Here is a 20,980-nt window from a genome sequence, read left to right as displayed (position 1 = left end):
CTGTAATGCTAGTATCTATGGTGCTTTGGTCTGGACAGGAGGAATTTTCCCTTGGCCCTGTTCCTTAGATGTTGCTGGCTGATATGTCATTATGTACTGCTCTGTATCTAGCACTTCTTTGCCCTTTGATGTCCCTACAGCTGGTGTAGTGCTCTCTTGGGCAGGTTGCTGTGAAGTTCCAACAGATGATGTACCCACTCCAGTTTGCTGATGTTATAGACATTTTTGTGCCTCACGACATGGAGCATGAAATGTCAATAATTACAGGGATCCTCAGTCCCTAAACATGTTGTTCTTACCCCTAAAAGAACAAGGTCATCAAACCACAGCACTTCCAATCAGTTCTCCACCTGAAAACACTTAAAAACAGGCAATTTTTGGATCATGTCAGCTGCTCCACTGAGCATCTGCGCTGGAATGCAACTGCTCCTCCTTGTACCTGCGCTGAAAGTCAACTCTAATGAAGGCTACCTGCGCTGGGCGAGATTGGCCAAGTGGCACAGTCATTCTGCAAGGTGTCAATTGCCCAGGAAGCTTCCAAACTGACACTTGGTTCAAGAGATTCGCCCTGTGATGAGTAAGAGGTACTTGATCTACATGTGTAAGCAAGGATCTCCAAGTGGACTCAAGAATTGAAGATTAACTAAAGTGGGAGAGGACACTAGTCAGCTTTATGCCAGCCTCAAGCTGACTCATCCTTTCTCCATTTCTCCTATATATAGAGCTCTTCTATGAGGTCTAAGGAGGCTGGAATTTTGTGTAAAGCAAGGAGGTGTTGTTGGTTTACAGTTAGAGCTATTGGGTGATTGCTTTTATAGAGGTGAAGAGGAGACTTCTTGCTGCTGGGGAGGTGCTGCTGGATTGGAGCCATTGATGGTTGTAACCTTCTCAGAACCCTGTTACTTTTTATCAATAAAGCTTTGCATGTTCTCCTATATACTTGTATTGCATTGATGTATTGTATTTACTTGTATATCTGATTCACTCTAATCCATGCATCAGTTATGAGTACATGTCTCTTGTAGTTTTCCTCTCTTGTTTGTGTAGGATCTGTGTGTAGCTGGACCGGCAAAGGGAGCAAGGAGCTGGGAACAAGAGACAAAGAGAGAGGATAAGGATCGACAAAAGCGAAAGACACCGGTTGGTTAATCTTTTCTTCCTTTTCTCTGTACTTTCATAAAGGAAAACATTAAAGCTTTACTTTCAGTTGTTGCTAAAGACTGTCACCTTTAGAGTAGGGATAGGGTCATCCGAGTCGGATACTTTTCCCCACAACAAACTGGCGACTCCACTGGGGAGCCTAGTATCTTGTTGGTGTTTGTAGTATCTTTGCTATTCATTTCTTGAAGAAAAGAGTACCAAATCGAAAAGCTTTTGACTATATCAAAAGCGAAGTAGAGGGACTGCTACTCTTGCTCATTTACTGAGCAGATTCAAGATTTGAAGAGCTGATCTACAAAAGACTCTTGTACTCTTTGTGATAGCTTTTCATCCTCTTGATCATCCCTTAGCCTGTACTTGACCTATAGCTTTTTATTTCAGCAAAAACAGTGCATTTTTGAGCTTTTTATGACCCGGAATTCCTTGTAAACGCAACTCTCGTGTCCCAGAGCAGGCTGTCCACAGGCAGTCTGCATTTCAGCGCAGGTACTCCTTTCGGGAACTGCGTTGAAAGTCAGTTTGACAGACCAGAGCCTGCGCTGGACCAGTTAGCCAATGTCTTGCTGAGGTTTTCCACTGTGTCTTAGCCCTGTTTTCACTGATTTTTTGCTGCTGACTGCTTGTCATTGTACTTGCTGTAAACCAACTTTCCTTGACATTATTCCGCCTCAGTTGTGTGATGAAACTGTGATTGTTCTTTCAGTATTTCTTGTTTCAGTTACAGTTTCCCATTGTGAAAAGCGAACCAGTATAGCTGTGACCTCTTAGATCCTGAACTGTAAAAGTGTCTTTGTGATCTTAAGAGCTAGTTTTATTACTGTTCATGGCTGTTTGAGTTTGTTTGTTTTTCATCTTATGGTTTGAATTCATATATTTTAAGTGTCAAAACAAGTACCTGTAAGGTGTCTTTTCATTTTAGACGAAACTTGTTTGTTTACGCTTCAAATTGAATTCGAAAATTATACAACAGTTTCCTTTTGTCTACATCAACATTAAGGGAAAAGAAAAGAAATACATGCATCTTGCATTTGCATTTTTGATAAGTTTGCGTGTCTGATCTAGGAGAAAGTGCATTAGTTTGTGCTTTGTGCTCTGTGTGGAAAGATAGTGTTTTTCTCTCCCCTCAGTAGTTAGGATTTTCAAAGCTAAAAAGATTGTAAAAGCTTGCTTATCATTTTAGCTGCATTTAGGAATTTGTACCAATACATCTCGTGGTGATCCTGAAAGACAAACTGATAAACAAGATCAACTTAAAATATATTGAATGAATCTAAAAACGCATTGTAACATAACGCTCACAATAGAGGTCTAGGTAGAGACGTGTTCCGGCGTCGTTAAACGTAGTGACTGTCGATCTCTACGAAGGTGGGTGATTCCTCCTGAGGGACGATAGCACTAATACGGACTTGTGCTCCCGCGTACCGTCGCGTATATTGGGAGACCCCTATAGGCATTTATCCTTTATCCTTAGGAAGCCGTGTCGGCCGCCCTACTGATCGCGATGCAGTGAACACAGCATTCACGAAGATCGACCACCCGTACCGTAAAACGTATTCTGTGGTTTCGCGAAAGGTTTGGCACACCCTCTGCCTAGATCTCCAGAGCAGTTTCTTTTGGCCCTTTTCAAACTCTATAACTGAAAAGGTCCAACCGAGCATTTGTCACTTCGGGCTCATTAATACATCGAAGGCGACTAGAGTCATCTTTAGCTTTTTCTCGACTCTTAAAACATGAAAAAGCAAAGTTGTGTCTAAAAGCGTCTAATAAAATTCATTCAATACGGAAACATAATTCCCCCTTTTGTATTTTAGTTGATCAAGTAATCTGCAACCGTGGAGGAAAGTCAATTAAAACTCCGTCGTTCAGGGAGACTCGCGAGTCAACCATCTTTGTCTCCGGAACCGAGAGTAGTACGGACGAAGCGAACTCGCTGGACCAGGTCAAAATCTCCCATTAAAGTTAGAACAACAGTTCCGACAACATCTGAGATTCTGGTCACTCCTGATATTTCTGGAACCCCTGCCTCTATTGAAGAAGTTCAACAGCAACAAAAGGACAGTTGTACTGATCCTAGTCTGAAGACAAGTACTTGCATAACTGAACCAGTTCCATCTGAAACCGGTCCACAGAGTCTTGTTGTTCAAACAACTATCGCTGTCGAAACAACCCCTTCTTCGGCACCAGAAATCTTTTACGGACCTGACGGTCTTCCTCTTCCTCCTGGTCTGATTGCAATAGAGGAAATCGTAGAGGACCAGCAAGCAAATACTCCAACTCATTTTGGAGTAGGCACCACTCTTTTTCCTTCTGCATCAGAAGTTTGTCCATCGCCACTGGAAGTTCCTGAAGAATCGTTAGGAAGTTTATTGGATAGACTTAAAATGTCTGAGCAACCATCGACATCTAGGACTGTGCCAAATGACACAGCGACAGCAGAAGCTCCTGCTATCACTCCAACGATGTTTGCCGGCATACCAGCCGTCCCGACTAGCTCTCATCAGCTAGAAGGAGTCCACCCAGGGACTATTATGACAACTTGGTCTGTTCCAGTTTGTTCTTCCGGTATAATACCCGGTAATTCTTATGTTGAAACTAGACAAATTGATCCCTTTGGGAATCAGTTTGGGCCATCTAGTCCTCAAAGGCAAGCTATACCCTTGAGCTCCGGATTGTTACCGTATGGGGGCAATATGCCCTTTCACTTCCCCTTCCAGGGGGATACCCATACGGCAGTTATCAACCACATTCAGGTTTGACTGAAGTAACGACGAGTGGTTGGGTACCTATGTTACCCCAACAACCAAGAGTTGTATATTCCATGCAACAATGTGTACCTATGTCTAGTATCCCGATGACGCCAGCAATTGTAACCATGTCGCAAGTTCGATCGATGCCTGTTGTATGTCAACCCCAAGTTGTAATGCAACAGCCCATTGACCCTGCAACACAACCACAATCGCCAACTGTCGGGACGACATAGATACAAATGGGAACCATAACCCCGCATCTTGGTCCGTCGGTTAGTGTCGCACAGCAAAACATGGCTTCACAACCATGGATGGTGCAATACCAACAACCTCAGTTTCAACAGGTGTACCAGGGATCTGAACAACAGATCTTTGCGAATAGTGGGCAACCCTATATTCAGAACGGGTTAAATCAACCACTTTATAGTGGCCAAACCCACCAACCATATTAGTCATATCAACATCAGTTGCATTATGCTGGTATGCAAAGGCCTACTGCTCAGGCGATTCCATCGTATCCTGGATACGCCTCGCCAAACCTGAATCAGCAGTTGCCATTCGTGGCGACCCTAGAATTACCAAACTTACATCGATTGACGAACGATCCAATCGCCTATGCACATTGGTGGCCAGCGATTCCTCACAAACTTCCTTCGGACATTCCTAAATTCAATGGAAATCCTGGCGAAGACCCGTCGAATCATGTGATGACATTCCATCTGTGGTGTTCGTCGAATACCTTGAATGATGATTCAATAAGGCTTCGCCTTTTCCAGAGGACATTGACTGGTCCGGCGGCTAAATGGTATATTGAATTACCTAGAGCCTCTTTCGACAATTTTAGTTCCCTAGCCACGACTTTCTTAACACACTTTCAGTTACCTATAAGGTACGAAACTGGAACAGAAATCTTGACCAATTTCAAGCAGACAACGGCCACACATATATCAGATCATATACATGAGTGGCGTCGTCGTCGCAGAATGGTAAAAACCTATGTTCCAGATCAGCTATTAGCTGAGTGGTTTATAAAGTCGCTTCTTCCTGCTATAACAGAAGATGTGGCCAAGGGAGGCGTCGTAACAGAGGAGCAGGTTATTGCTCGTGCTCAATATTTGGACTTAGTATATACTCAGTCGGGCACGCTCTATGATAAGATACCTGACGCCCCCAGACCGGAATTTTCAATCCCTCCTCCTCCCGGATCGAATAATGACTCTCATGCCAGAGATGGCGTGATTGGAACTGCAAACGCTAAGTCGACAAGGGATTCAAAGAAAGCCCGTAAGACTTCGAATCAAAAAGCAAATCAAGAGATTCTTGCTTCGGAGGTAAATGCTGTATCTACAGATAAAGGCAAAAACTCCAATCAACCAGGAAGCAAGAAAAATCAAAACAAAGAGAAGAAAAAACAAGGAGATTCGTCTCCTCGAAAAACTTCTATTGGAAAAGGGAAACCACCTTCTGGGTGTCAGATATGTGAAGAGGATCATTGGACAAAAGATTGTCCGTATAAAGCCGAGTTTAAAAAATTCTTAAAGAATTCACAAACCCCAGCTGTATTGACTGATCCGTTTCCCGGTCCAAGTCAAAGTCTGGTTGATAATGGAGATACTTCCCGGTGCCAGGTGCTAATGGTGTCGACCTCTGAACAACAAAATGATGCTTTGATTTCGACAAAGTGCAAAAACTGCGGGAATCCGCAGTCGTCGAACAGAAAAGGAAATGATCAACCAAGCAGTTTGACGACAACTTCGACAGAAGTTGTGCCACCATTTACTACGGGAAGCATTCCTATGATCCATGGGAACAATTGTTCTCTCCAAAATATCGGATTCATCTTCCTAAAAAACCCTCCGTCAATGGGCACTGTCGCCTCACCGCCTCCAAGTAATCTGGCAGAAATGGCTACAATGGAATATGAAACTTTCTATTTCTAATGGATCTAAAGCTCCAAGGACGGTTCTTATCTCGTATCAACCTCGTTAAAAAATGAAACAAGGAGTCATGAGGATAGTTCTTTTACTATGTCAACCTCATTAAAAAATGAAACAAATCCCCTTTTCAAAATTCAAAGGTAAACCTTCATTCCAACCACCGAGTTGATTGCAATGAAGCATGGGGGGCACCCTCCTTTGACATGCATCATTATGATGCTGGGGGCATGCGCAAGAATTGAGCAGTTTTAGCACATAGTTCATGCTCATTAAAAAATAAACGCAAGTTCGAACAGTTTTACCACGGAATTTATGCTCGTTAAAAAATAGAAAAGTGTGAGCAAAAGTTTCCACCAGAGTTCAAGCTCATTAAAAATGAACCTATCCCGGTAAATAACCATTGCGATCGTAAATTTATCAGCCTTAAAAACCCTGGTCGTGTTTTCATCCATCACCTCCACTGTCATTTGGCCGGTTGTTCCACCCCATATGTGTGTTTACCTATTTTGAGGAACATCTGCGAAGAGTGATTTCACCTAGCCATCCTTGTGACACTACCGTGATTGGAAAATTCCAATTTGTACCTGGAATCAGCTGCTACCCCTGTTTATCACTCGTTCCTCAAAAGACGAGTCTTCTTTGAGCTCTTTTCACTGACTCGTAAAATATGAAAAGTTTGCCGAGTTTTGGCCTTCCAGCTCGTTAAAAGACCGGAACGCTATCCCTCCTCTAGATTTTAATCTTTTTGGACCTGAGGGATTATTGCACAAAAAGATCGAGCGCTTGTTTTGTTCAGCTCGTTAAAACAATCGAAAATTCATCCCTTCTGTATTGTTTTATACTTTTTCGGACTTAAGGGATTAGATGACGAAAAAGGAATTATGGAGTTAACTTTCTGTACCTTTTCAGACTCTCTAAAAATGAAAAGGACCGAGTTATCTTTGTCGTTAGACTCATTAAATTCATTAAATAGCGACAAACTTGTCTTTAGACGAGAACGAGTTTCCCTATCGCTAGGCTCGTTAAATCATAGCGATGGGCTTGCCCGAAGGGCAGGTTATAGAACAAGCATATGTTATCCTCCTCAAGCTTGACAAAAATAAAGAGGTACTGGTCAGAAATGACTGGGGAAAAATTGGGAGAACATCAAAGTTTAATGGTAGCAAGTCACTCTTGAACATGACACTTTTCCTCCGTACCACATCGGGTTGGGTTGTTTCATTCACCGGTCTCATCACCATGGTCCTCGCCAAACCATCCACATTTGGGGTAATGCTACCAATCCATCGCATCAGTGTCGTTATATGTTCAAGAGGGGTCATTCTGAAAGTGTCAACCGTGTCCCATCCACTGCCATACATTATCCTTCATCCATTCATGATCGCCACCCTGAATCATATGTCACAGTTTGTTTTCACCTCCACTAAAATCATTAGCTCCGTTCCGTGTCATTGATGTGGGATTCATTAAGGCCCTCCTTTGACGGATCGCTTCTTGTCGACTTCAGCTCATTATCCAAGAAGTCGATCTAGGAACACCCCCATCAGTACTTTGAAGCTTGCATGCCTCAATGGCAAGTTTCTCACTTCCGGCGACAGGTATACATCAATGACCTTCGACCAGAAGATTTTGCGTGGCGTTCGACGCCAAGTCCTTTATTCACGCCACGTGAATTGTACTGCAGTACCTTGAGGGTCATTATCATTATCGGTGATTCCTCTCGCGCTTGTTAACGGTTTTCATTATTGACCGGTAATCAAGCGATGTCTTTCCATGTTCGACTTCAGCGCAATTCTCACATGGATCGACTTGTACTTAGAGTGAAGATCGAACGAGTTTGAAGACCCCGGATCTAGTTTCATCCATCCGGGCTGCGATATATATTCAGGAAATATAAAAGCATTTGCCATGTACATCAATGCAGCAGATGATCATCCTATTCAAAGGATGATAATTTCAGCAGAAAATTATCAGTCTACCATCAGACGATCGTCTGTTATATGTACCAAAATGTATTTATAAAGCTGAGCATGGGAATGCCCGCCTCAGCTAGATCATGAAAACAGAATGAAAAATAATGTATTGTATTGTATTGTATTACAGGGCGCCTCCTCAACACTTGAAGGAACTTCGGACCCTCTAGATAAAGCATTTCACCCGATAAACGGCCTCATACTTTAGGGGGCAACTGTTATAGACATTTTTGTGCCTCACGACATGGAGCATGAAATGTCAATAATTACAGGGATCCTCAGTCCCTAAACATGTTGTTCTTACCCCTAAAAGAACAAGGTCATCAAACCACAGCACTTCCAATCAGTTCTCCACCTGAAAACACTTAAAAACAGGCAATTTTTGGATCATGTCAGCTGCTCCACTGAGCATCTGCGCTGGAATGCAACTGCTCCTCCTTGTACCTGCGCTGAAAGTCAACTCTAATGAAGGCTACCTGCGCTGGGCGAGATTGGCCAAGTGGCACAGTCATTCTGCAAGGTGTCAATTGCCCAGGAAGCTTCCAAACTGACACTTGGTTCAAGAGATTCGCCCTGTGATGAGTAAGAGGTACTTGATCTCCATGTGTAAGCAAGGATCTCCAAGTGGACTCAAGAACTGAAGATTAACTAAAGTGGGAGAGGACACTAGTCAGCTTTATGCCAGCCTCAAGCTGACTCATCCTTTCTCCATTTCTCCTATATATAGAGCTCTTCTATGAGGTCTAAGGAGGCTGGAATTTTGTGTAAAGCAAGGAGGTGCTGTTGGTTTACAGTTAGAGCTATTGGGTGATTGCTTTTATAGAGGTGAAGAGGAGACTTCTTGCTGCTGGGGAGGTGCTGCTGGATTGGAGCCATTGATGGTTGTAACCTTCTCAGAACCCTGTTACTTTTTATCAATAAAGCTTTGCATGTTCTCCTATATACTTGTATTGCATTGATGTATTGTATTTACTTGTATATCTGATTCACTCTAATCCATGCATCAGTTATGAGTACATGTCTCTTGTAGTTTTCCTCTCTTGTTTGTGCAGGATCTGTGTGTAGCTGGACCGGCAAAGGGAGCAAGGAGCTGGGAACAAGAGACAAAGAGAGAGGATAAGGATCGACAAAAGCGAAAGACACCGGTTGGTTAATATTTTCTTCCTTTTCTCTGTACTTTCATAAAGGAAAACATTAAAGCTTTACTTTCAGTTGTTGCTAAAGATTGTCACCTTTAGAGTAGGGATAGGGTCATCCGAGTCGGATACTTTTCCCCACAACAGCTGAGGCAATTTGAAAGACACCTGTCCAAAAGAGTCCAGGTCAAGGGTCTTTTCAAGATTTTTCATAGTTTGTTCCATCTTTTCTTCCTTAGTGAGTTCTTCAATTAATGTGCCCTCTACCCACTCATCCTGATTAGCAAATTGCTCAATTTTAGGGATCCTACAATGTTTATAGGCTGATAGCCTATTTTTTCCTTTTCTTTCAATGATAAATCCATTTGGGTCATAGGGTACCCACCAAAAGCTCCTCTTTAATTTGAGTTGTTCCCCTAATATTTTATCAGCATCTTTCCATGCTTCCTTTTTGTTAATGATAAAAGGGCCTAACTGGTTTCTTAATTTCAGCTGAGCCTTTTTATTTGCACCGTAGAAATGAGTCAAATCTGAGTTGATAGATTGCATGAAATATTCTAGAGCAAACAATATCATAGGCACATATTTGGGTAGTTTATAGGGTCACAGCTCATAGCCATTTATCCTGATCTCAGTCTGATTTTGGTAGAAGTACGAGTCACCTATTTTGTAGCTTTTGGAGAGCTATAAAATTTTCTGCATATCTCCAGAGAGTCTAGTGTTGGCATTATGATTCTGGTACAGGTGTTGTACTTGATGGCAACTCATGGCAACTCATTCAAATGGAAAAACTCTGATCAGGCTCTCAAAATGATTGAAAATAAAGAGGTTTGCAGGTGCACAGTTCAAAAGGTGCGTACACGCAGGTACCCCGACCAAGAGGTGCAGACATACACGCAGGTGCTCCGTTCAGAAGGTGCGGTCTCCCGATTCACTCACTCCAATGCAGAGAAGCGCGCTCACATGGGGTTTATCATGTTTGGCCAGTGGTATTTAGCCCATCAATCATGATCCTATGGTTTTGGTCCGTGGTATTGTTTTTATTATTATTATTATTATTGAGCCCCATGTTTTTAGGTCCCTTGTATTGGTTCTCTATGGTTTTGCTTCATGGTTTTAGTAAGGGCTCGCCTATAAAAGGGAAAGGAGATCACTTGGCTAGGCACATGTGAATCTTGAATATCTTAAGATCTGAAATATTGGGTTATCAGTTTCAAAAGCTAGATCTAAATGAAGGTGAAATTAAAGGCGAATCTATTGATAAGTTGTGATCTCTCAAGCGCTTGATCAGATCTGTGGATCTGACTATCTGTGGCACAGTGGTGGACTGTTAATTTGGCCCTAATCAGAGGTTCGCAGGCGATTCACGGTGCAAGTGCGGGGGTACGCAACGGAGAAGAAGGCGCAGTGCGTGGGTACGCAGTGGAGAAGAAGGCGCAGTGTGTGGGTACGGAGCGCAACAGAAAGGCGCAGTGCGGGGTACGCAGCGCAGAAGAGGCTACAGTGCGAATATACGCAGGGAGCAGAAGAAGAAGTTGCGAAGGTACGCAGACAAAGTGACAGTACAGGTGTGTATCTACACAGAGGTACGTAGAACCGCAGAAGGGTTAGGTGCGGACCTGTGCAGCCAAGGCACAGAAGAGCTGCGGATATCCGCAGGTTTATACTGGTGAAGTAGCGGGTCTGTTTTGAAATATCTGTTGGCTGTCTTTTATCTGTAGCAGAAGAATTCTGGGTTTAGATTACTGTTATTGTTGATCTGGTTACTGCATTCTGAGAGGTTATTTGTTGGTTCTTTGATTGATTGAAAAGGTTGATTGAGTAATTCACATGTACTTGATGATCATTTGATGTTCATGGATCCAGTTTGAAAATTTATGAAAAGTGGTCCTTGAAAGAAAAGAAGTAGGGGGTTGTAGCTCCCTTCTAGGAGAAACTGGAGAACGAGAGAGAGTTGTAGCTCTCTGCAGGTTGTAGCCTGCGTACTGGTAAAAGACTGCACCAGTACAAATCATTGTAAAAGAAGTTTCTAATTGAAAGAAGGTAGAGACATATTGCAGCAGGTGGTTTTCACCCACATTGGGTTTCCACCTTATATCTGGTGTTCTCTGGTGTGACTATCTATTTTTCATTGTTCTTGTTCATTATTATATGGTACTGACATACAAGTTAATCACCAATATCTGAAGAATAATTTAAAGTATAAATCTGGATGGTATATTGAAAAGAATTTAATAATACTGATTCACCCCCCCTCTCAGTATTATTTCCAACAATTGGTATATGAGCCAAGTCCTTTAGAGAAGCTTGATTGCTTGAAGGAAGATCGTTCATCATGAACAACTACGAGAGGGAGGCATCAATCAGGCCACCAATTTTTTATGGGACAAACTTCGTATATTGGAAGGTAAGAGTTACTGCCTATCTTCACACTCTTGGTACAAATGTCTGGGATATCATAGATACAGGGTACACTTTTCCTTCAGCTACTCCTACAGATCCGGCTGAGAAGAAGAAATATGAAGCAAATGCAAAAGCAGTCAATACTTTGTTGGGATGCCTATCTCAATAAGAATTCGTGAAGGTTATGCAATATAAATCCGCCAAAGAAATATGGGACAAGATTGTTTTGAGCTACGAAGGAGATGACCTGGTAAAACGAGCAAAACTTCAAACCCTCAGGATTCAGTATGAAAATCTCAGAATGTATAATGATGAAAGTGTGGCTAACTATTTCCTTCGAGTAGATGAGATTGTTAATTGCATGAAAAATTTGGGTGAAGAAATAAAAGAGGCTGTTGTGGTTGAAAAAGTTATAAGATCATTGTCCCCTAAGTTTGAATCTAAAGTGTCTGCAATAGAAGAGAAGGAGAATCTACGAACTCTTACCATGTCTCAGCTACATGGAATTTTAACTGCTTATGAAATGAGGAAAGGAGGACCTTCAGATAGGAGAGAAGCAGCTTTCAAGGCATCAGGCAAAGGAGACTACTATGAGTCAGGACATGCATCAGAAGAAGAAGAAGAATCAAATTTTGTCAAAAATCTTCAACGGGGTACTGGAAGATTCAGAGGTAAGTTACCCTTCAAATGCTTTGCTTGCAGAAGAGTCGGTCGCTATGCTGCCAAATGTCCTCATAAAGATAAAGGGAAGGAATCGGTTAGATGGAACAAGAAACAGAATCCAAATAAGAAAAGCTATTACACCCATGAAGATAGTGATGGACTTTCTAATAGTGACGAGGATGAACAAGGTAAGGAGTACAAACTTTTAATGGCTCTTGAAGATGATGACTACATGGATGCTATAGATGTAGAAGAGATAACTAATCTCAAATTTTTCTTAGAAGAGAAAAATGCAGTTATTGATTCTCTACAATGTCAACTGGATGAAAGAGAAAAACATCTTGAAAAATTGGAATGTGAAATTGTTGGCCTTAGAAAGGAGATTGAGAAAATGAAAGCTATTAATCTTAAATTTGTTAAAGGATCTGAAACTCTGGATGAGATTATCAATGTGCAGCGTTCTCCACTAATCAAAACTGGTATGGGATATACTGGAGAAACATCTCAAGCATCCACCTCCAAAAGTTATCTTGATGCAGCAAGGAGAAGTGAGCAAAGGCTTAATAGAAATCATCAGGTAAATTAGGGACAATTTACCTCAAGAACGAACAAAGACTATCAAGAAAATCGGGGGCAAGCTACCTTAAGGATAAACAGAAGCTACAATCAGCCACAGGTAAAATCTTCCCAATTTACCTCAAGAATGGATGTCAGTAGAAACTACAATCGATTGTATGATAGATTTGATAATCGCAGGAGTTTCTTCAACGGCCAATGCTTCTCTTGACATAACTTTGGTCACAAAGCAGCTTAATGTGTTGCCTATAAGACAATCATGACTAGAGAAGCTCAAAAACAAAGGAATATGACTGGAACCATGAAAAGGACTTATAACAATTTTTCGGCTCTTGAAAATGAAGTTGAATGTTCTCTTTGTAATAACTTTGGTCATGAAGACTCTGAATGCAGGAGCAGGTTTTGGAAGACAACTCAGAAGGAACAAACCTCAAGTGCCAGAACATGGAGAATGAAAGAACCACAACCTGAAAGATGTGGGATAGCCTTTTATGCAGAAGGACATGAAAATCTATGGTATATCGACAACGGATGTTCGAAGAATATGACAGGGGATAAAGAAAAACTTGAATCCTATACTGCATTAGAAAAGGGAAAGAAGGTTTCTTTTGGAAGCGATACCCCTGCAGCCATAAAAGGAAAGGGCACTGCTCAATTGAAAGAAAAGGTCAAAGCTGGAAATGTTTTATATGTTGATGGCTTGAAGCATAATCTACTGAGTGTTAGTCAGATGTGCGATCAAGGAACCGAGGTAATATTTCGATCAAATGGATGTAGTGTTCGTGATCTTGATACAGGAAAAACAGTGATCAAAGGAAGAAGAACTCCAAATAATCTATACATATTTGAAGAAGGACAACAACAATGCTATTTGAGCAAGGATGATGAACACTGGTTATGGCATCGGAGGTTGGGGCATATAAGCTTTTCGCAAATAAGGAAAGCATGCAAATATCAAGCAGTTCGTGGTCTTCCAGATATCAAAATTCCAGACAACACCATATGCAAATCATGTCAGTTTGGTAAGCAAACCAGAACTAACTTTCCTGAGAAGGAAGGATCAGCTAGCAGGCCTCTTGAGCTAGTCCATATAGATGTATGTGGTCCATTTAGGACAAGGTCACCTCGAGGAGAAGAATACTTGATATTATTCATTGACGACTACTCCAGGTTTGTTTGGTTAGGACTTATGAAGTACAAAGACGAAGCATTCGAGAAATTCAAATCCTTCAAAGCATTGGCTGAAAATGAATCAGGTTACAAAATTAAGTGCCTAAGGTCTGACAGAGGTGGAGAGTTTACCTCAAATGAATTTTTCGATTTCTGTGAAGAACATGGGATAAGAAGGGAATTCTCTACAGCTAGAACTCCTTAGCAAAATGGAGTGGTGGAAAGGATAAACAGAACAGTCCAACAAATGGCTCGTTCTATGCTTGATGAATCTGGAACTCCCGCAACCTTCTGGGGTGAAGCTGCATATGTTGCAGTTGTTATTCTCAACAAAACAAATGTCCGAGTGAACAACACTCAAACTCCTCATGATCTCTGGTATGGTGAGACTCCTTCGGTAAAGCATTTCAAAATTTTTGGAAGCAAATGCTATATTAAGAATACTGATGAACAGCTTGGCAAACTTGAACCTAGAGCAGATGAAGGCATTCTCCTTGGTTATTCTCACTATATCAAAGCTTATAAGTGTTACAATAAAAGACTTGGAAGAATTGTTGACAGCATTGAGTAGTGGTTGATGAAAAAGGTAACATCCCTAGGCAAGTAAATCATGAAAATATCGAAGAGGATGAAGACTACTCTCCAAATCAGAAAAATGATGAAGAAGAACCCCAAGAGGCACCAAAGGAACAGATAAGGATAGAAGATAAGACTCCATCCAGGTATGTTCAAAAGAATCATCCAGAATCTCAGATTTTGGGGCAGAAAGAGGCAGGTGTACAAACAAGAAGAACAATAGCAGAAGCCGCAAGTTATTTGGCATTGCTCTCCTCCTTTGAGCCACAAAATGTAAAAGAAGCATGCAAAGATGAATGTTGGGTCAAGGCTATGGATGAAGAGCTTGAGCAGATTGAAAATAACAACACTTGGGAGTTGGTTCCTAGACCAAAAGATAAGAATGTCATAGGGACAAAATGGATCTTCAAAAATAAATTGAATGAAAATGGGGAAGTAGTTAGAAACAAGGCAAGACTGGTTTGTAAGGGATATGCTCAACAAGAAGGAATAGACTTTGAAGAAACGTTTTCTCCCATTGCTAGACTTGAGGCCATCTGAATGTTCCTTGCTCTCTCAAGCTTTCAGAAGTTTAAAGTATTTCAAATGGACGTGAAGTCAGCCTTTCTAAATGGAGACCTAGAAGAAGAAGTATACATTGAGCAGCCAGATGGGTTCATTCTTGGGAATGATCCAAATCTTGTATGTAGACTGAAAAAGGCTCTTTATGGTCTTAAACAGGCTCCAAGGGCTTGGTACTACTGCTTGGACAAATACCTTCACCAACAAGTTTTTTCAAAAGGGTCAGCAGATAGCAATCTTTATATAAAAATTGAAAATGACAAATTGCTAATACTTGTTGTGTATGTAGATGATATTATCTTTGGCAGCAATGAAGAAGCTATGAGTCAAAGCTTTGCCTTAGTAATGAAGAAAGAATTTGAGATGTCCTTGCTTGGGGAACTAACATACTTTCTTGGATTACAAATCCAACAAAATGAAGATGGTATTTTCTTGTCTCAAACCAAGTACCTCAAGCAGATTCTGAAGAAGTATGGGATGGAAGATTCAAAACCAGTATGTACCCTTATGGTTACAGGATGCAGTCTTAGTGCGAATGATGAATCATCAGCAGTGCATCAGCCAACCTATAGATCTATGATTGGAAATCTACTTTACTTGATAGGTACCCGACCAGATATTACACATGCAGTGGGAATAGTTGGAAGATTTCAGGCAAATCCCCAGGAAACTCATCTTCAGGCAGTGAAGAGAATTTTCAAGTATCTTCAAGGAACTCAAAACTATGGTTTATGGTATCCTAGAGATACAGATCTCACACTTCATGCTTACACAGATGCAGATTGGGCCGGAAGTGCGGATGAAAGGAAAAGCACAAGTGGTGGTGCTTTCTTTATGGGTTCCAGATTAGTATCTTGGTTCAGCAAGAAACAAAGTTCAATTGCTTTATCTACAGCTGAAGCAGAATATGTGGCTGCAGGATCTTGTTGTACTCAACTTCTTTGGATGATGCAGACCTTGCAGGATCTTCAAATCACTTGTACACCACCTATCTCCATCTTATGTGATAATACAAGTGCAATCAGCATTTCAAAGAACCCAGTCATGCATTCAAAGACTAAGCACATACCGATCAAGTATCATTTTCTCAGGGAACAGGTGCTTGAACAAAAGGTCAAGTTGGAGTATGTTCCTTCTAAGGAACAAGTTGCTGATATACTTACCAAACCATTGCCCAGGGAGACCTTTGAATACCTCAAGCAAAAGCTGGGGGTTTTTGATGCATCATCTTGTTGTTGAATCTCACTTGGTTCAGAGACTGCTGGTCATACGCGAGTTTTCATATGAAGTATACGCGTACATTTGCTAGATTGGTCGCAGATCGAATGGCACAGGTTCAGGGGGAGCATCTATAATGCATTGTTGGCATTATGGTAGTAGAGAAGGAGAGCATGGATACTGATTTGAATATGGTTGCAATATGTCTCTATCTAATTCATGATCATTTATGGTGTTTGGTGGATTATTGTTTCCTCTTGCAGATCCGGTCTTTTAGTCAGGGGGAGCATGTTCGCAGGGGGAGCATAACCCTTTTCCCTTCATGTCAAAAGGGGAGGATGAAATTGAGGATATTGAGGTTTCCATCAAGTCCAAAGGTGGATATTGTTGGCATTATGATTCTGGTACGGGTGTTGTACTTGATGGAAACCCATGGCAACTCATTCAAATGGCAAAACTCTGATCAGGCTCTCAAAATGATTGAAAATAAAGAGGTTCGCAGGTGCACAGTTCAAAAGGTGCGTACACGCAGGTACCCCGACCAAGAGGTGCGGAAATACAAGCAGGTGCCCCATTCAGAACGTGCGGTCCCCCGATTCACTCACTCCAATGCAGAGAAGCGCGCTCACATGGGGTTTATCATGTTTGGCCAGTGGTATTTAGCCCATCAATCATGATCCTATAGTTTTGGTCCATGGTATTGTTTTTATATTATTATTATTATTGAGCCCCATGTTTTTGGGTCCCTTGTATTGGTTCTCTATGGTTTTGCTTCATGGTTTTAGTAAGGGCTCGCCTATAAAAGGGAAAGGAGATCACTTGGCTAGTCACTTGTGAATCTTGAATATCTTAAGATCTGAAATATTGGGTTATCAGTTTCAAAAGCTAGATCTAAATCAAGGTGAAATTAAAGGCGAATCTATTGATAAGTCGTGATCTCTTGAGCGCTTGATCAGATCTGTGGATCTGACTATCTGTGGCACATTGGTGGACTGTTAATTTGGCCCTAATCAGAGGTTCGCAGGTGATTCACGGTGCAAGTGCAGGGGTACGTAGCGGAGAAGAAGGCGCAGTGCGTGGGTACGCAGCGGAGAAGAAGGCGCAGTGCGTGGGTACGCAGCGCAACAGAAAGGCGCAGTGCAGGGTAAGTAGCGCATAAGAGGCTATTGTGCGAATATACGCTGGGAGCAGAAGAAGAAGTTGCGAAGGTACGCAGACAAAGTGACAGTACAGGTGCGTATCTGCACAGAGGTACGCAGAGCCGCAGAAGGGTTAGGTGCGGACCTGCGCAGCCAAGGCACAGAAGAGCTGCGGATATCCGCAGGTTTATACTGGTGAAGTAGCGGGTCTGTTTTGAAATATCTGTTGGCTGTCTTTTATCTGTAGCAGAAGAATTCTGGGTTTAGGTTACTATTATTGCTGATCTGGTTACTGCATTTTGAGAGGTTATTTGTTGGTTCTTTGATTGATTGAAAAGGTTGATTGAGTAATTCACATGTACTTGATGATCATTTGATGTTCATGGATCCAGTTTGAAAATTTATGAAAAGTGGTCCTTGAAAGAAAAGAAGTAAGGGGTTGTAGCTCCCTTCCAGGAGAAATTGGAGAACGAGAGAGAGTTGTAGCTCTCTGCAGGTTGCAGCCTGCGTACTGGTAAAAGACTACACTAGTACAAATCATTGTAAAAGAAGTTTCTAATTGAAAGAAGGTGGAGACATATTGCAGCAGGTGGTTTTCACCCACATTGTGTTTCCACCTTATATCTAGTGTTCTCTGGTGTGACTATCTATTTTTCATTGTTCTTGTTCATTATTATATGGTACTGACATACAAGTTAATCACAAATATCTGAAGAATAATTTAAAGTATAAATCTGGATGGTATATTGAAAAGAATTTAACAATACTGATTCACCCCCCCTCTCAGTATTATTTCCAACATCTAGGAGGAGGAGTTCTCTTCAGTAGAGAGGAGACCGGATGTATAAACAAATCAATGAATTCACAGTAAGTGTGAGGAGAGTTATGGACTTCATGGAAGATTGAGGTCCAAAAGATCACATACCTCCTTTCTCCTTTAGAATCCAATTTTTTGATAGGAAACTGAAAACTGTCTGTTTGGAAATACAAGAACAGATGATATATATAAGAGGTATACTTGAAGACTTCTTCTCTGTCTAGATTCAAGATTTGGTCATGGATCTTGTTGGCAATGAAAGTAGCATGGTCATATTTGATAGCAGGAGGCTGTCCTGCAGTAAACATGGACAACAAAGCTAAGATGGTCTCATCAACATACTCACTTGTCTTAAATCCTAAGACATAGGATATCATATCAATAATGAATCTTCCAGCTTCATTGAACCAGACGTGGTGAAAGGGAGGTGGCTCTTTGGGCTGGCAATCTGGTCTCACAAATGTTTGAACAACACGGGTTATCTCTGCATTGGTCAGTTTAGAGCCCTGCTCAATCAAGAATCCCATAGAAAGACGAGTCAAAGGCTGAGTAGGTTTGAAGTGTAACATCTCATTTATGGACTTAGGGGTTATATGAAAGAGGACAGTTCCAGATGGATTTATAACTGCTCTTTTGACAGGTTCATAATTGGCACAGCATAGGTGGATAATATCTGGGAATACATTTACTAAGGGGAGGTAGTACCTGGGCAGATTGGATTCCCATATCCCATATGAATCAGAGTTACTTCTGTGACTGTTTCTAATTTCACAGAATGCTTGGAGGTGGTTTTTGTAACCAGTTAAGTCTTGTATTTGAAAATCCCTATCAGCCAAGGGTAGCCACTCTAACTCTTTGTGAGGCGCATTAAGGGGAGCAATGTTCAGGGCCACTGGAGCCTCCATTTTCGGTTTTTTGTGCTTTTGAACTGGGGGTGGGGCTTTTGTAGGCAAATGGGCAAAATAACAGTAGTTCTAGTGCGTATAATGGAAGGCAGTACGGTGAATTGAACTCCAATTTGGGTCCTTTGGACAACTTGTAGAGAAAACTGAAATTCACAGGGTTTTGGGAGGTGAACCGGGTAAATAGTTATGTTTCTGGATGCGCACGGGAGTAATTTGCAGGTTTGGAAGAAGAATTGCAGAGTGGGATGTCGGATTATGCTGGTCAGGTGGCACACTAGAGCTCTGGTAGCAGCTTTAATGAAATTCGCATGCACCGGTCTCGTGAAAGCAACCAATAGAAATGAATGAAAACAACACTTTCACAGGTTTTTGACAAAAATTGGTTTAGTGGGATTTTGGCGCATTTTTTGGATGATGTCAGCATGACGCGGTGTTTTGTCATGTAGCGGGGTGACGTGGTGATGACATGGTGATGACGTCACGGATGAGGTGGCGATGACATCAGCGGGGAGGTAGCGGGGGCGGTAAGCGGTTTTGGGCCCGCACTGCTTTAGGGTTGAGGTGGTTTTGGTGGGGACGACAACGAGCACTGTGGGAGGGTGCCGCGTGTCCCTTGGTATGGCAGGAATACCACCATTCCCCGGGCGGTAAACTTTGGACGCGGAGAGTGCAGCAATATCGATCTAGGCCGTTGGATGGGAAGGCCCATATCCAAAGGTTGGCGACAATTGGAGTTGGCGGAGGGCTATGGCGCGGGGCCCATTCACGATTTTAATTTTTTTTAATGCGAGCGGGCATGAACTTTGGTTATCGGTGCTGCGGGTCTGGTTATTTATTTAACCAAATATTAAATAAATCCCATGGTCGTGCACGCAAAGGGTTATTACATGGTTCTGGATGAACCACTAATTCCCAAAAATAGAATGATATGGTTGATATTACAATCGAGGTGGGGAATATTAAACATTTTGGGGTTTTTATATATTAATAACATCTGGGAAAGGGGAAATAGCCATAGGGACTTAAATAATAAAGTTTAAAATGTATTTAATGTGATTCATGAAATGGGAAGTGCTAAGTGATGATCTTAGGCTATAGGGAAAGTAAGGATTTTACACAAGAGATGTGGCTTCTTTTATCCTAAGTAAAAACAAATAGTCTTTTTCATGAAAGGAAGCGAACTACGAGTATTGAGCAGATCCCAACATCCTTGTGGGGAGGTTAGTGAGTGATTTTGGGAGAAGTATGGAGGGAAGTTAGACATGCTTCACTTGACCTGTGACCACATAGTTGCCATGGCACTTATGATAGTAATAAGATGAATTATCTTTGAAAGACAAAATTACTCATAAACCTGCTTCTGTAACACCAAAATTTCCTACCCAGCCTATTATACCTAACATTTTTCTTCCTTTTTCCTTGGGTGCATTTAAACTGGCGAACCCTTACTCTTTTCTTTTCTTTTAACAACCATCCTATCTAAGTCTGCCATTATTTCTTCCAAGGGCTCAGATTTAGCTGTTGAGCACCTTTGCTTCTCTACCTAACTATCTATTTGCCAAGCTTGAACTGTTTGGACAGATTTTATTCTTTATCTCTAAAACAAGAAATTTAAACATGAACTGGCCAAGATTACGCTGTTTGGCCATCTGTCAACTGTAGCAAGAGTTTAACTAATTACACACAATGAAGTTCTTTGCAAAAATAGAATAGCAGTGGCATTTTGGACTAGCACACTTTCCTGGTCTTCTTGATTTGGGGTTCATTTGCTTTTTTTTTTACCATTTCATTCTTTTCTCCCTTTGGTTTTTCTTTTAGGGCATAACCTCTTTTCATTTTTTAATAAATTGTTATTTTTTTTTCAAAATATGGAACCTCTGCAGCATGGAAAGGATGAACATATTTGGGATTTTACCAGTCAATCATGAAATATGACACCTATTGGTATAGGAGAATAACACTGGCTCCACTTGGGGATAGCTTTTCCTAGTGAAAAGC

Source organism: Pinus tabuliformis, chromosome 8, assembly GCF_031772625.1.
Source record: "Pinus tabuliformis cultivar Carrire ecotype Pingquan chromosome 8, CPIR1, whole genome shotgun sequence".
Classification (NCBI taxonomy): Eukaryota; Viridiplantae; Streptophyta; class Pinopsida; order Pinales; family Pinaceae; genus Pinus; species Pinus tabuliformis.
This window is presented reverse-complemented; position numbering follows the sequence as displayed.